Below are 15,655 nucleotides of genomic sequence, written 5' to 3'. Positions count from 1 at the left end.
TTTATGCCTCGTCCCCAACGAGGGGTGGGGTTGTGTGCGCCCCCAGATATCCCACAGAGCACACACAGCCCCCCCCGTTGGTGGCGCCAAGGGGCTTAACTGTCTGGGGTGACTGGGATCCTAGCGCCTGCTGCCGAGGGCTTATCTGCCTAGGATCCCAGAGCCCCCAGCAGCCCCTCCCCTCTTATGTCACTACACATTGACGTGTATTCTGGGCAGTAGTACCAAGGACATCGACGGTATCAGGCACACGGGACTCATCACAGCAGGCGGGGTGGGGGGATTTTCTTTGGAGGTGGGGGGAGGGGGTTCCCGGGTCATTGTCGTTCTGGGTTCAGGTATTTAAGTCTGGTCTAAGCTTCAGGTGTTTTAAGACTGGTCTCTGAGTTTTATAAATGAACCTCACGTATGTGTATACTCTTCTTGTTCCAGGGCCGAAATTCGGCCGAATGAATTTAGCTGTTGAATATGAGATGGGGGGAGTTCGTGATTCGTCCACATACTCAGGGCCGTATTATACAATAGGTACAGTAGGCACAGTAGGCCCTAGGCACTGTGCCTCGGGCCTACGAAATTTTTTTTGAAAAATAGGCAGTCATGTCAATGTAAATATTGTTTTTTATAAGGTGAGAGAAATACACTAATAATAACAATTTCTGAACAGATATACCAAACAGGAATATGTCAGACTAGAAAAAAAAGAAAAATGCATTTATACTAAAATTCTATTAAGTAGACCTAAGGGCTAAAGTGATAAAAAAAAAATCTAATTTAGCCTAACTAGCAGCCAATTAGCCCAAGTCCCTGCCAATTCCGAAATAATATTTGGCAATCTGGGGAAATACGGCAACTTGTGTTTATATCCAGAAATTTAGACATTTTGTATTTTATAAAAGAAAAACAAGTTAAATGTTTTTACATTCTTTTTTCGCTTAATTTCTTGGCTGGTCATTGCAATTTATTTGCAGTGGTAACAAGTGGTTAACTCATAAGTAAGGCATATTACACCTAAAATAAGTCAAACAATCTTTAAGCTTAAACAAAAGTAAAGCAATATGGAGCTCGCCATGGGTCATCCTGTCAGAACACTGAATGTTATCGATGAAAATGAACGCTATCCTTTTAAAGCTGAGTCATCCAATTTAATAATAGTAAAAAAAAATTGAAGACATTTTCAATTAAATTTGTTGGCTTACTTTTTATTTGTATAATTTAAATTTTAATCTGCTTATCTGCGGCACACAGCAGCACGCTGCCATCGAATGAGGGCACAGACTAAACAAATGAACGTATCGGCAGCAGCAAAATCTGTCCAGCGTCTGAACGAAGTTCCGCGTGAAACAAGCCGAGTGATAGCGGCGGTACTAATAGACACACAACACTAACATGGGACAGCAGCAGCAGCACCGACTGTAGAAACGCATACGAAAGAGCCTCTAAGAACCTTAATCCGGCAGTACACGTACTCAATATGGTTTCCTGGCCGCTGTACTGAAAGTCCTACAAATATTATTTTTAATAGCTATGTTTCTATATACCGAGAGACTGACCTCATTGAATTTGGTGAAAAATATTTGATCGAAATTCACTGTTTACTTACGTAAAATGTATTACTGTTTAAAAATGTACGGACCAGTATTATTTTCTCAAATACGTAAACATACTGTATGTGAATGGTCATAACTTTAACAGTGATGATTAATGACAATGCGGTGTTAGATTGGGATTTAGTGATGATGAGGATGATGATGAATAATAGTGATAATTACAATTGACTCATTGTTAGGTTGTTTAAAAGCGATCTATGGATGTTGAACTTCTTTCGCACCGTATGTAGCCAACCGCGCTCTTCTGAGGTGTGGGGGGAAGGATTTGTTATACAGTACTGTGCTAGGTGCTACTGCTAATTGTTCAATGGCAATGTATATTATTCCATGACATTAATCTCTTGTTGAAGATAAACATTATATAATGAATATTGATTATTTGCAAACTTTCTGATTTAAAAAAATATCTACATGACAGTATTACTGGATAATGTACAGAACTCTATGAACACTGTATATGTTTTATCCATGTAGTCGTGATTGTAGTAGACCGTATGCAAACTAAATACAACACATTCTGTGTTCCAGATCAAACATTTTATGGATAAAAGCGGGTCGTCTAAAATTACCGTACAGTACAAGACGGGCCGGACTGTACTTTATGCAATAGATCGCGAGACGCGTGTTTTCCCCCCTTTGAATATACAGCTGCAAGAGCATCGTCAACGTAAAGCTAAATTGCACGTTTGATACAGTGAAAGCAATGATTTCCACTTATAATACAAGTTGGTAAATCGCTGCTATGTACACCGTGATGTTACACCGCTGCATAATGTCCAATGGTGGGGGTTGCTGCATCTAGCCGTTCCATTGGTTTCCCCATTGACGCAATGTGCGAGCAGCATCGGACTGAATTGACGATTTAAAAACACAATTATATTATAACGCAGTGTTTAACAGACAGAGCGGTGCTTTCTAAATATATGTGGCGAGAATGCTAAATTACTAAGTCCATTTTTCACGTGACCGCGCCTAACGGCGACTGTATCGAGCCGTTCAACAGCGTTGCCCCTCCGTCGAAAATAAGTCGGTGGTGATTGAAGTTGCAATGGAGCTGTAAGATTTGCACCAATTAATCGGTAATACTAATACTACTACCACGGGTACTGCAGTAAATTCTACTGACCAAAGTACAGTGGCGTGTATTTTAGGGAACATCTTACCACCTTTGGACCGCAGTTCATGCGTTTTCAAGTGAAAAGCCACGCGACGACTCCATTTTGTGTTTCTAATTAATTGGTAAGAATTATTTTTGACCTTCAGGTACATTTTTGTTCGTGTGAGGTTTAGAAATACGATACCATTTGTTTTTTTCTTTCACGCATCTCTGGATTTCTATGTATCTCTGTCTCTCTATGTTTTTACTATGTATATGGTTTGGTTTTCATGGCCACAATTTTTCAAACAACACAAATGTGTCAAAAGATAACACGTGCGTTTTCACATATTTATTGATGGCATTCAATAATGTGGAAGGGGGGACTCCACATACTGTATGTGGTTTTTATTACACGATTTTTATTATTATTACACGCTTTTATTTAACTCACTCCGCCTGTTGTCGTATCCTTAAAAAAATATTGTAACTAAAATCTTTACCCACTTCCCAATGTGCTATCGACTGCAAACTTGGTATAGGTATGTCATACTGATGACAATACTATATTCTATCATTAATTTTGTTTTTAAATATATCTTTTTTTAAACAATATTTTTTACGGGTCTAATTGTCCACGCTCAACTCACGTTGCCTTAAATCACCACGGTCCCTTACGCTATGGCAAGCTGCGGGGCCACTTCTGGAGTCGTGGAGTTCTGCCATTACGAGTACGGTACATTTCATTAAAGTGTTTTGCCTCACGGCAGGGGTTTTGCCTCACGGCAGATGGGGTGGGGGGCATTATGTACACAGGAATTTCCTGTTTTTGATACTAATTTTGGTCACGTGACCAGGAAGTTGTGATTTAAAGTTCCCGCTCAACCACGCGGGCGTCGGCCATTACACACATAATTAAAGATGGCAGCACACATCGCGTCCCAGTTAAGCCAGCCGCAATTGTCCATTGTGGGACTTTAAGAAGCATTGTCTGTAAGTTCGTTTATGTTCTTATAATATTGGCAATAATGTTAGAATGACCGTTATAATGATGTAAATGCCTTTATAATGCTGTTAAATTGTTATGATAAATACGAGGCCTAGTTAACAACGTAGCCTGCAACTTTCCTTATTGTGAATGTTACTTGTAATTTAATAAGTCGAGTCAAACTTGTACCCAAATAACTATATTGCGATCCTGAGAGCAAGGATGACGAAATATCTCATCCACAATTTAGTGTTATGTGTAATACTGTACATTTGGCGTGCAGTGTGATGAATACACGATGTGCCTTTATGTAACACAGCAGCTTATGCTCTTGTATAGTTATTCAGTGGTAATGTAGGGGCCTGGTCCATCCAGGGTCTATTGTTGAGAAACATGTTATCTAAGACAATGTTCTGATGCTGTGGTGTTGATTCATTGTGTTGGTGTTTCCGGGTTATAACAGATGCTGTATCTGTGCTGTTTTCTCACCAGTTTTACCTCGTTAAATTCAATAAATGACATTTGGAGTCGGACGTTCATCCTGGCTCTGAGGGTTTATTGTACATGAGGTTACCTACTCAGCTAGCGGTGCAACGCAGCGCACATCGAGGCCGAGACATAAAGCGTGTTATTTTTTAAAAGTTTTTTAAAATATTTTATCAGAGGCAGACTTTACACCAGTAATACTTCATGGCAATGGTGTTCTGATGAGTCCAATGGAGTATGAAATCAGTCAGTTGTAAGTACATGCAGCCTTCGACTTACGAACACCTGCACTTACAAACCAGCTCCCATTAAATATTGTTTTACATCGAGTTAAAACGCGAACTCGCACTTGCAAAGTGTTTTGTTCAGCGGAGTGATCCTCCACAAGATTTCGTGAATCAGAGACCTGAGTTAGATTCCCGCTCATGGACAACTCTGGTCCTGGGCCTCCCCTAGATCGACTCATCTTCAAATGAGTACCTGGTGTGGTGTACAAACATCGCCACTGGGGAGACAAAGACGGCCAGGAGTGGTGTTGGCCGCCTACCCCCTCATGTGCCGTGCCAGCCTTCATAGGCGCTGCTTTGCAGCACTTGCCCCAACAGCCCTGTTAAGGCCATACGAAGGATTGATTGTTGTTGGGGTGTTAGTCTGGTGTTTTCTGGTGTGTGTGTGGGAGTCAGTACCCCCGTATATGTGTGTATGCAATTGTCGTGACTATTGCCCTCCTTCTGACAAGCAAGCCAGCATCAGGACGCAACAAAAAAAACTGATTTTTAAAAATTTACTATACAGTCTTTTTGACAGTGTTACATGCAAATGTACAATATTTCTAAACTTTTTTTTCTTACTAGGTCAGGCCCACTGAGCTCTATATCTCTTTTTCATAAGCGACCTGGCCACAAATGGCAGCTCAACGAAGTGGCTTATTATGTGAAAATGTATAAAGTCACGCACGCCCTTTTGGAACCATGTGCTTAAACTTCAACAATGCGAGTTCAACCCCGATGACGCTTGAGAGATCTGCATGGAGTGTAAAAGAACTCGCATACATCTTGTGAAAGACCCAACATAGAAGATCCCTAGGTTTCATCTTCCACGAAGCTCATGGTCCACCCTTAACTGCATCCACTGTACAAACCATGGCAGTAGATGTGGATCCCTGATGCACAAATGTAAAATTACAAATTCTCCAGCGTGCGACTGTAGTCATCCAGAACAGATCATACAACATAAAATGACGTAATTCACGATCCACAAATACGAAAGAAACATCACAGCCATATACTCTGCTGCTCCAAACACGATTATCTGGCTTGACAAACTGAATGTGAAATTGTAGTTGTTGCTGTGCATCTACATCAGCCATGTAGAAGAAGAAAAATAGATCAACTATATAAGTAAAAATAGATAAAGTATATCAGTTCCTGCCGATTTTTCAATACTAAATGCAAGCTTGGGCAAGGCAGCAAAACAACAAAAATAACAACAGTCCCAGAGCACAGCAAGACAACACCGCCCCTCAATAAATTTGCACGTTAAATGTAATTATCAATACACGGGTAAGGATCAAGTTACAAATCATATTAGCAAATGTAGTTGTATCCAGTAACTAATTTTCAGATTCATTATATTTTTTCAGGGAAGATTTACGATGTTGAGGGAGGAAACAAGGTTGTTCCAAAACGGTGCTGCAACAGCAAAAGCTTTATCACCTATTGCTATTCTTGTTTTTGGGATAATAAAAAGCAATTATATAAACGTCTTAGGTTACTTGAATTTGACAATTGGGTTGATGAATTAGCTAAGTATATTGCAGATTTACCAGTAATAATTTTAGGGATGAACAGGCCCAATGTATATTTCGTATTGCATCAAGTGATGTGAGATTGAATTTTAAGTAGAGGTCACAATCGTGGGTCCTGTATGGTACATATGTAGTGAGTCACTTTCTGAGACACTAATAGTTTGAGGCAACACACGTTTATTCTATACCTTTGGACACTGTTCACACACCGGATAACTATAAACGGGTTGGAACAGCCGGCATGCTGTGTGACCCACGACGCCGAAGACGAAGACATAGCACCTTGGGTTCTATTCCACCGACAGACAGCCCTTATCCAGCCTCGGGACTTCCCCTTTATGCCCCCCGGCGTGGCCTGGTTCCGCCCTCGGCCACGCCCCCTTCTGGAACCTACCAGAAGGTTCTGGGCCACCTTCCACGTGTCCCCTGCCTGGCTCCGCCCTTGGCTACGCCCCTTTCTGGAACCCACCAGAAGGTTCTGGGCTATACCTCACGTGTCTCCTCGGTCACCTTTGCCCCACATCCTTTACCCCAGCCTATCAAGTGCTCCACCAGCCGGCCGGGATGCCCCGTCCTCATATGCCCTCTTCTGCCAGCAGCCAGCGCCACGCACCCTAGTGCATGCTCTGCTGGCAGAACGGCTGCCACACCCTGCTCTGCTGGCAGGTCGGCCATTATGCCCACATTCCTTCTCTCTGTCAGTAACCAGCGCTACGCGCCATAGTGACCCATTCTATGTCACTACATCACCCCCCCCCCCCCCTTAACAAACACAGCCGTCCCGGCTGACCTCCACTCCTTGCGCAGCGGGACAACCCACCATCAACCAACAACAATCCCGACAACAACAGCAACAACAACAACCGTGAGCCCCCTTCGCGAGTCAACAATAACAACAACAAAACATTTCCTGAACGCACCGTAATAAACCCAACCCCCAGACTATATACAACACACGACGACCGCTGGCATGCCACAGCCCACAAACACAGGAAGGACCCAGTTCAAACGGCAAACACAGCTCGGCTTGTGTCTGACCACTTTCTAGATGCTGGCGAAATCAATAGGACGATTAGGGCGGTTATTTAAAACGCCGGGCCCCCGGGTGGAACAAGGGCGGGTTCCCCGGGGACCACGGGGATGACTTGAGGATGGTCTATGGGTGCGGCCCCTCCCGGGGGGGAAGAAGAAGCAGGTGTCGGTCGTTCCTCCCTCCTTGGATGGTTTTCAGACGGCTCAATGGGTGGTTCCATGGTTGTCAAGTGCTGGATTCTTGTGGACGGAGGAACAGAAATCCACTGAGGCACAACCTCTGTGGTCGCACACCTGGGCTTGTCAGGCACATTAGACACCCGGCCTTCGGGTAGTGATGTGTGAGTGAGTCAGCGTATGATGAGTGAGTCAGTGTATGATGTGTGAGTGAGTCAGTGTAAGATGAGTGAACCTCCTCCCCGCCATCACGGCCTCCCCGCCATCACGGCCTCCTCCCCGCCATCATGGCCTCTTCCCCGCCATCATGGCCTCCTCCCTGCCATCACGGCCTCCTCCATGCCATTACGGCCTCCTCCACGCCATCACGGCCTCCACCATGCCATCACGGCCTCCTCCACGCCATCACGGCCTCCACCCCGCCATCACGGCCTCCACCCCGCCATCACGACCTCCTCCCCGCCATCACGGCCTCATCCACGCCATCACAACCTGCTCCCTGCCATCACGACCTTCATCGAGACACCCCAATAGAGTGCAACAGTGGTCGGGCCAGCTTCGGTGCGGGGCTTTCGGCGAGCACATTCCAAACACCCCATAAATATATTGTGGACATCTTCCGACATCCCGGGCCAAAAGAAGTCGCGCTTCAAGGTAAACAATGTCTTCTGCACCCCAAGATGCATCAACCGCACATGGGCAGCTCTCGTAACTTTACCCTGCAGAGCAGTCGGCACAACGATGCAGTAACACTGCACTTCTGCATCCCATCTCATGAGCAGCCAGTCTCGGAGGACCACGGGGGAGATACCCCCTGGACCCTTCCTACTGCTCGTTGTACCGACGCAGTGATGTATTCTTAGAAGGGAGGTGTTCTCCCCCTGGAAGCGCCCCCACTCCTCATGTGTAAGACCGATGGTATTGTCGCACGCAACTGTCGCTACGGGTGGTGGAGCGTCCACCAACGCTACAATGGTGCAAGGCTCTCCTGCACCTACCGGCAACCGTCAAACACGCACACTGGTTCTTCGGCGGCAATCGCGACAAAGCATCTGCATTACAGTGGCGCAACTCTTTCCTGTAGGTGACTGTGAAGGAGTGGCCCTGCAATACCTCCAAACATCGTAAGAGCTGAGCTGCCCGGATGGCTGATCAACTCGCAGCGCATATTGCAGGGCCGCGTGATCCTTGCGTACCACAAACTGTCCAGAGGTACGGACGGTACTGCTGCCCAAAATTCACGATAGCCAACAACTCGCGGCACGTAACACAATAGCGCTGCTCTGCGGGGGACAACACCCGGCTCCTATAAGTGACTACGCTCTCCAACACGTTCTCCACCTGTGACAAAACGGCGCCTATTCCGGTGTCGCTGACATCCGTGTCCAGCACAAATGGCAAGGAGAAATTGGGGTACCGAAGGGGAGGTGTATTAACGAGACCATCGCGCAATGCAACAAATGCGGCCTCCTCCTCCCCCCACTGAAACCTCTGACCCTTTGCAGTGAGAGCAAACCCGGGCACAAAGCGGTGGTAGAATGACACGAGCCCAACAAAACTGCGGACTTCACCCACCGACATTGGGGTTGGCCATGTGCGCACGCACACAGTTTTGTCAGGGTCCATGGCAATCCCGGCCTCGCTAACAATATGACCCAGGTAGCGAACCGGCTTTTGCAGTAGGTGAATGCAGCTTAAACTTCAAATTTGCGGCCCGCATTTTAACAAACACCAAACGTAGCCGCTGCAGATGCTCCTGGAACGTGCATCCAAAGACAATTGTGTCATCCAAATAAATCAAACACGAATCCCATTTGAGTCCCGATAGCACTAACTCCATAAGTCACTGGAACGTGACTGGAGCCGAGTTGAGTCCCAACAAACCTTGCGGAGTGCATAACATTGTTTTTGGTTTGGAACTTTCATCCAAAGACAACTGCCAAAACCCTGACAAATCCAGGGTGGAGAAAAATCGCGCACCCAACAGACCATCCAATGAATTGTCCATCTGTGGGAGCGGGTGCGCATCCGCCACGGAGACCTTGTTCAATATTCGGAAATACACACACGGACTGATGGAAGGAGAAATTATATCAGCGGCCAACATCTCATCGACCGCCTGACGCACATGGTCCTCCTTCAGACTAAACCAAAATGAATTTTGACGTATGGGAGCAGCTCTACCCATATCCATATGATGATACATCAGGGATGTGCGGCCATTATCTAATTTAATTTGACTGAATACATCGAAAAATTCCCGGAGCAGTACTCGCAACTCGCCCCTCTGCTTCCACGACAAATTCGGATTCTCCGAACACAACGCATCCATCCATGAATCATCCGAAACCGCTCCCCATTCCACTGAAGCCACAACATGAGCGGCCACATCACTGGTCTTTCCACAACATACAGCCATCACGTCGGCCAAAACCGTACCCGCCTGTATAACCGTGGTACTCAACCCAGCATTCAACACCTGGAGGAAGGGTTCCTGATCCCCCCTCACTATCGTCTGGGCCCTCACCAAAGTGAGACCACGAACCGCTCTGTTTGAAGGGGTTAAAAGAACCCCCCTCCCTCAGTAACTTCCCAATCGAGCTGCTTCCGCAGTCGAAAGGGCACAATAATTTGTGCACCCGGGGGAGCTCGCACAGTTTTGCTCACCAGGGCCTAAACCGTAGTGTTAGCCATACACAACTGACGTGGGGAAGACAAAAACTCCAATCGATGTCCCGATGGCAGTTCAACACACCCCTGGTCAATCAAAATCTTGAGGGGCATCTTCTTTAAAAAAAATCAGTCCCCAACAAACAAGGCACCGCCAGTGACTTCGAAACCAACACTGGCCCCGTCATTTCAATATCACCAATCCATACTGTCACCGATATTTGGCTCACAATACCTAAACTCCCACCATTAGCGGCGACACATGGACTACGGACTGGACTAAGACAACCCAATTTTGGCGGCAAGGACCTATAAATAAATTCCGAAATGATCGTGGCGGATACTCCCGTATCGATGAGCACCTGCACATCAACACCCTGCACGGTCCCCACATCCGCGGATGATGCCGCCGCCACGGCCACGACCCGATGCACCAACGTGGTCCACTGCCCCAGACGCCGCGGCCATCCATCACCCTCCGAAACCCGACAATCATGTGCTGCGACACGACAAGGAGTGGCGACGTGCGAACCCGACACGGTCTGCAATGAAGATATCTGAAATGGCTGTGTAGGCTGGGTGTATGATGCGCCGCGACTCGCCTTTAGGCTCAGAGGAGCGGAGGTCGGCGGGGTGGAAGACGGCGCAGGTACAACGAACTGTCCCTGCTCGGCATGGCATCCCTTGGAAATGTGGCCCCGCAGACCACACTTGAAACAGGTGATGGGAGCCCTCCATGGTGGAGTGACGGTTCTCCTTTGCAGTTCCCGCTCCTGTCGCCGTCCTGCATCGACTTTCCCCCGCGGACTCCCAGCCAGTGATGCACAAATTTGAGGGGGCTCCTTATCCTCTGGCTCTTTCACTTTCCCCCACTGTCCTACACAAGTGGCCACCCCCACTGTCCTACACAAGTGGCCACCCCCACTCGCCATCGCAAATTACAATGTGCCTGTATGCATCGAGCCACTTTAATCGAAGTAAGGTCGTCCTCCTCCGTGGCAGGCAGAAAAACGTTAATTTTCCGAGCCAACCTCCAACAACCTCTCCAACACCAGGGAGTCCAACCCTGCGTGCTCCATCTTGGGGATTGCGGCTTGGGCCAGCGACATCAACGCGCTGCGGAAGGTGAGAGGCGTCTCGATCTCCCCCCGTCTTCGCTTTGCAAATTTTTGTCGCACATTGGACGGCGGATCGAAGATAGCTGCCATCTGGGCGTACATATAGCAGCAAACCACCTTTTAAAGGCAGCCCCATCGCTCCCCGCGGCTGCAAACTCTCGTACAAATGAGGGTGAGCATCTCCACGCGCCAAGTCGGCGGCGAGTCAAATTTGGCGAGAGCCATTTCCCGCCCAGCCGACAAAATGGCGGCCACTCGCGCTCGGCTAATAGCGGGGGCGGGGCTGCCCACTCTCCCTTCTCGAACCACCACATCTTCCTTCAGCTCCTCCATGTCCATCTCCGCCACCAGCGCTGCGGCCGCAGACAGCAGATCCGCAAGGTGCGTATTTCGTATGCGGCGTCCTCCTCCTAACGGCCGCAGCGTGGAGTCGCAGTTTTTCTCCCGCTGCTCCGCCGGGAGCGCCTCCTCGGGATGATTTTCCGGGGTCCCGGGTCCCAGGGCTATCTGGAGAATCACTTCCCCGCCGTCTTCCTCGTCCAAAGACACCACGGTGAGTGTCTTCCTCCGCGTCAACATCGACATTCTAATTTTTACCTTCCCTAATTTTATCATTTGTCATTAACACTTCTGGCACCAAATGTAGTGAGTCACTTTCTGAGACATTAATAGTTGGAGGCAACACACGTTTATTCTATACCTTTGGACACTGTTCACACACAGGATAACTATAAACGGGTCGGAACAGCCGGCACGCCGTGTGATCCACGACGCCGAAGACGAAGACATAGCACCTTGGGTTCTATTCTACCGACAGACAGCCCTTATCCAGCCTCGGAACTGTATAAACCCCAATTTTTTTATGTGGGTTGGAATGTATGTGTTGAATCAATGAGTAAACCCACGTTTTGATGCACTCCGTTTGTTCAGTAATGTTGTTTCTCATATCCGTAATAGGTGAAGGGAATGAAACTGAATTTTGGTTTGAATAATAGAGCATGATCTTTGTTTTTTGGGGATTTAGGAGTAGTTTTAGTGATGACAATTCATATTGAATTAAGTCAACCTCATGTTGGAGATTATGTTTGACAATGTTTCAGCCGTAATGTTTTAGAACGCTAGCTGCCCAAAATTTGGAGAAGGCCCAAAGTGATCGCACTTCCAAAGACAGGGAAGGACCTGAATGTTCCATCTCGTTACTTTCCCATCTCCCATCTGAATATGCGTTTAAAACTATGGAAGCGATAAGTACTCAAACGAGCTGTATTGGCTTCCAGGTTCTGAATGAATACATTATGAGGTCGGGCTCATCACACACAAAGTACCTACCACAAATAAACCATAATACCTTGCTGATCTCAAGGGGCATAAACAATTACATGAACTCTGGTCAACCTCTCATAGGCTTTTGGCGAGCCATCGAACAAAGATGGTGACTGCATCGCGTGCTTTCAGATGCCCTTCTGCAGCTGTCTGCAACACTCTTCTGATTTTATGAAGCCACTGTGCCCTTTTGAATCTCGATTGAAAACGAAATTCTTTAGAACATCTTCTTGGTTCTTTCGGTAAAGTCACGTAGAAGGGAAATAATAAAATAATAAAGATAAAACATTAAATAATTCTCACGTTTCCACCACAACGCAAGCAGCCGTCCTCAGGTGAAGAACAGGTCTGTCGGGAAGACAGCGTCGTCTGAATGAAACACCACCAGGCTTGGAGCATATATTTAAGCTGGGTTGGAGCGGGAAGAGCACCTTGACAACATAATTTGCATATCAAGAGGAATTTAGCATATTTATAGGAAATGCAGATGTGGGATTAGTCACTACTTGTGAATGCATAGGAGGTGGGCGGGGGGTTTCAAAGTCATATTATGCCCGTGCATTATGCAGGATTAGCAGCTTCAAAGGAAGGGGATAGGGGTAGCATTAATAAAGGGAAGGAATGTTAATAGTATGTAGCTGCAGTAACTAAACCACCACGTAAAAAACTAAAGTTTAAACTACATAGTATCATCAGTATACTAAATATACTCTCCAATAAGCTGAGCTACTAACAGTAAGTAATACATTACAATTCTATGTCGCAAAAAATATAATATGCTTCCAGCTAAACTTTTTTCTCTTACATCACACGGGTCTACCCCGTACTATATACTGCCATAGACAAACCCAACATTAAATTACATACTGTATTACTATACACCACCCTATACCTTCGACTATACATTGTAATATTACAGTATGTATTATTCTACTCACCCTACTGTATACCACACTGCTGTATATTCACTATACAATTACGATACTATATATTACCTTATACATTGTATTAAACATTACAATTTTATACTATGTGTAATGCGAGCAAGGACAGGGTCACGTGAGTGTGGGCGGAGTCAGGGTCACGTGCGGAGGAGGAGTCAGGGTCACGTGAGGGGGAGGATATAAGGGGAGAACCGGAAGGGGATCGGGAGTGGAGACAGAATAGAGAAGGGAGAGGCCACGCGGAGTGCTGGCGAGGAGTGGCGCGATTGCCACGAGGCAGGAGTCACGGCACCGTCGGCCAGCGGTGTTCGTGGAGCAGCGGGGGGTGTCTGCAGAATGTGCGGGAGCACACGGAGCAGCAGGGTGGCTGCTGGGTGTGCGGAGTCACACGGAGCAGCAAGGGGGCTGCGGAGTGCGCGGAGCACACGAGCAGCAGGGTGGCTGCAGAGAGAGAGCGGGAGCGGAGGACTCAGACGACGTGCGGAGGCACGAGGCAGAGAAGGTGCGGGTCGGAGCGGAGACATCGCGGGGTGCGAGCAAGAACCCAATAAAGGACAGGGAGAACAACATCGTCTGAGAGTCCTTTATTACATATGTATTATTATACAATCTGCTATACACTATACCATTGACCGTCGCGTGAAAGATACTAAGAGGAAGCAACGAAATATGTCAATGGGAGAGTGGGGGCATGGAGACTTGCAGTGGAGCAAAGACTCCATTCCCTGCGGAGAATACAAAATATATATAGTCAATGCCAGTGAGTGGACTGCGGTCTGAAAGTCACCATGAACGTGAACACAGTCAGTTAAGATCCGAAATGGTTTATTACGTCCTTCCAATGATTGCTGAGCCAGAATCCATCTTCTCGGTTGAAATTGTCTCTGTTTGTATATGTGGATCGCCTCATGAACGAATCTCTCATGGTAGCCAGATGGCTTGCAGATAACCTCTGTCTTGGAGAAGTCAATGTCATGTGAGCACACTGAATTGTAACAGTGATCTGCCACGGCTGAGGTGTTTGTCCTACCGTGTTTCAGGTCTGCTTTATGTTCACGGATGCGGTCCGAGACATGTCGTTTGGTTTCTCCAATGTAACTGCTACCACAGAGGCAACTTAGTTTGTAGACGCCAGGGTACTGTATGTCTGGAACCACATCTTTTACAGACCGGACCAGATCACGGATTTTATGTACTGTGTTGAATTGGACCTGAATCTTGTGTTTAATCAGGATTTTGGAGATATTTTTTGTGACCCCAGCAATGTAGGGTAAGGTGATGGTTTTGAAAGGCTCCTCAACAGGATCCTTCTTGATGGTTGGAGTGATGGCTTTGCGGATTGTGTAGTCGGAGTAACCATTAGCCTTAAGAGCTTGGCGTACGTGTTTGAGTTCACTAGCAATGTGTTCCTGGTCGGAGATGCATTGGGCTCTATGGTGTAGAGTCTTGATGAGGGAATTATTCTGGGATGGATGGGTGGCTTTCCTGTATACAGAGTGGCTCATTGAACCATCAGGTCTCCTTTTAATTAGGATATCCAAAAAGGGTAGCTTGCCATCTTTTTCGACTTCCATGGTGAATCTGATGGCTGGGTGTGTTTTATTTATATTATTTTATTATTTCCCTTCTACGTGACTTTACCGAAAGAACCAAGAAGATGAATCCCTGCAGTCACGAAAGCTTTAAATCGAAAAAAATTATTTAGAACAATGTTTTTGTTGACTTTGTCGTCCTTCCCCCGTACCTCTGATTAGCGTGGTTGGCTACATACGGTGCAAAAAGTTCAACAACCGTGTGAAAGTCCGTGTGAGAGACCACCCCACTGTGTGTGTACCCCACTCTGTGTGTGAGTGTGCCCCACTGTGGGTGAGTGTGCCCCACTCTGTGTGAGCGTGCCCCACTCTGTGTGAGCGTGCCCCACTCTGTGAGTGTGCCCCACTCTGTGTGTGAGTGTGTCCCACACTGTGTGTGAGTGTGCCCCACTCTCTGTGTGTGAGTGTGCCCCACTTTGTGTGAGCGTGCCCCACTCTGTGTGAGCGTGCCCCACTGTGTGTGTGAGTGTGCCCCACTCTGTGTGTGAGTGTGCCCCACTCTGTGTGTGAGTGTGCCCCACTCTGTGTGTGAGCGTGCCCCACTCTTTGTTAGCGTGCCCCACTCTTTGTGAGTGTGCCCCACTCTGTGTGTGAGAGTGCCCCACTGTGTGAGTGTGCCCCACTCCGTGTGTGTGAGTGCCCCACTCTGTGTGTCTGAGTGCCCCACTCTGTGTGTGAGTGTGCCCCACTCTGTGTGTGAGTGTGGCCCACTCTGTGTGTGAGTGTGCCCCACTCTGTGTGTGAGTGTGCCCCACTCTGTGTGAGTGTGCCCCACTCTGTGTGAGTGTGCCCCACTCTGTGTGAGTGTGCCCCAC

General features: G+C 47.3%; 1 protein-coding gene across 1 annotated transcript in view; it reads right to left on the bottom strand.

The window, feature by feature from the left end:
* Nucleotides 1–15,655, bottom strand: part of LOC144733477 (aerolysin-like protein) — a 105,286-nt gene that overhangs the window by 31,327 nt on the left and 58,304 nt on the right. The window lies entirely within an intron of this gene.

Source organism: Lampetra planeri, chromosome 47 (genome assembly GCF_965212315.1).
Source record: "Lampetra planeri chromosome 47, kcLamPlan1.2.h2, whole genome shotgun sequence".
Lineage (NCBI taxonomy): Eukaryota > Metazoa > Chordata > Hyperoartia > Petromyzontiformes > Petromyzontidae > Lampetra > Lampetra planeri.
Note: the sequence above shows the minus strand (reverse complement) of the source record. Positions and strands in the feature narration are given on the sequence as shown.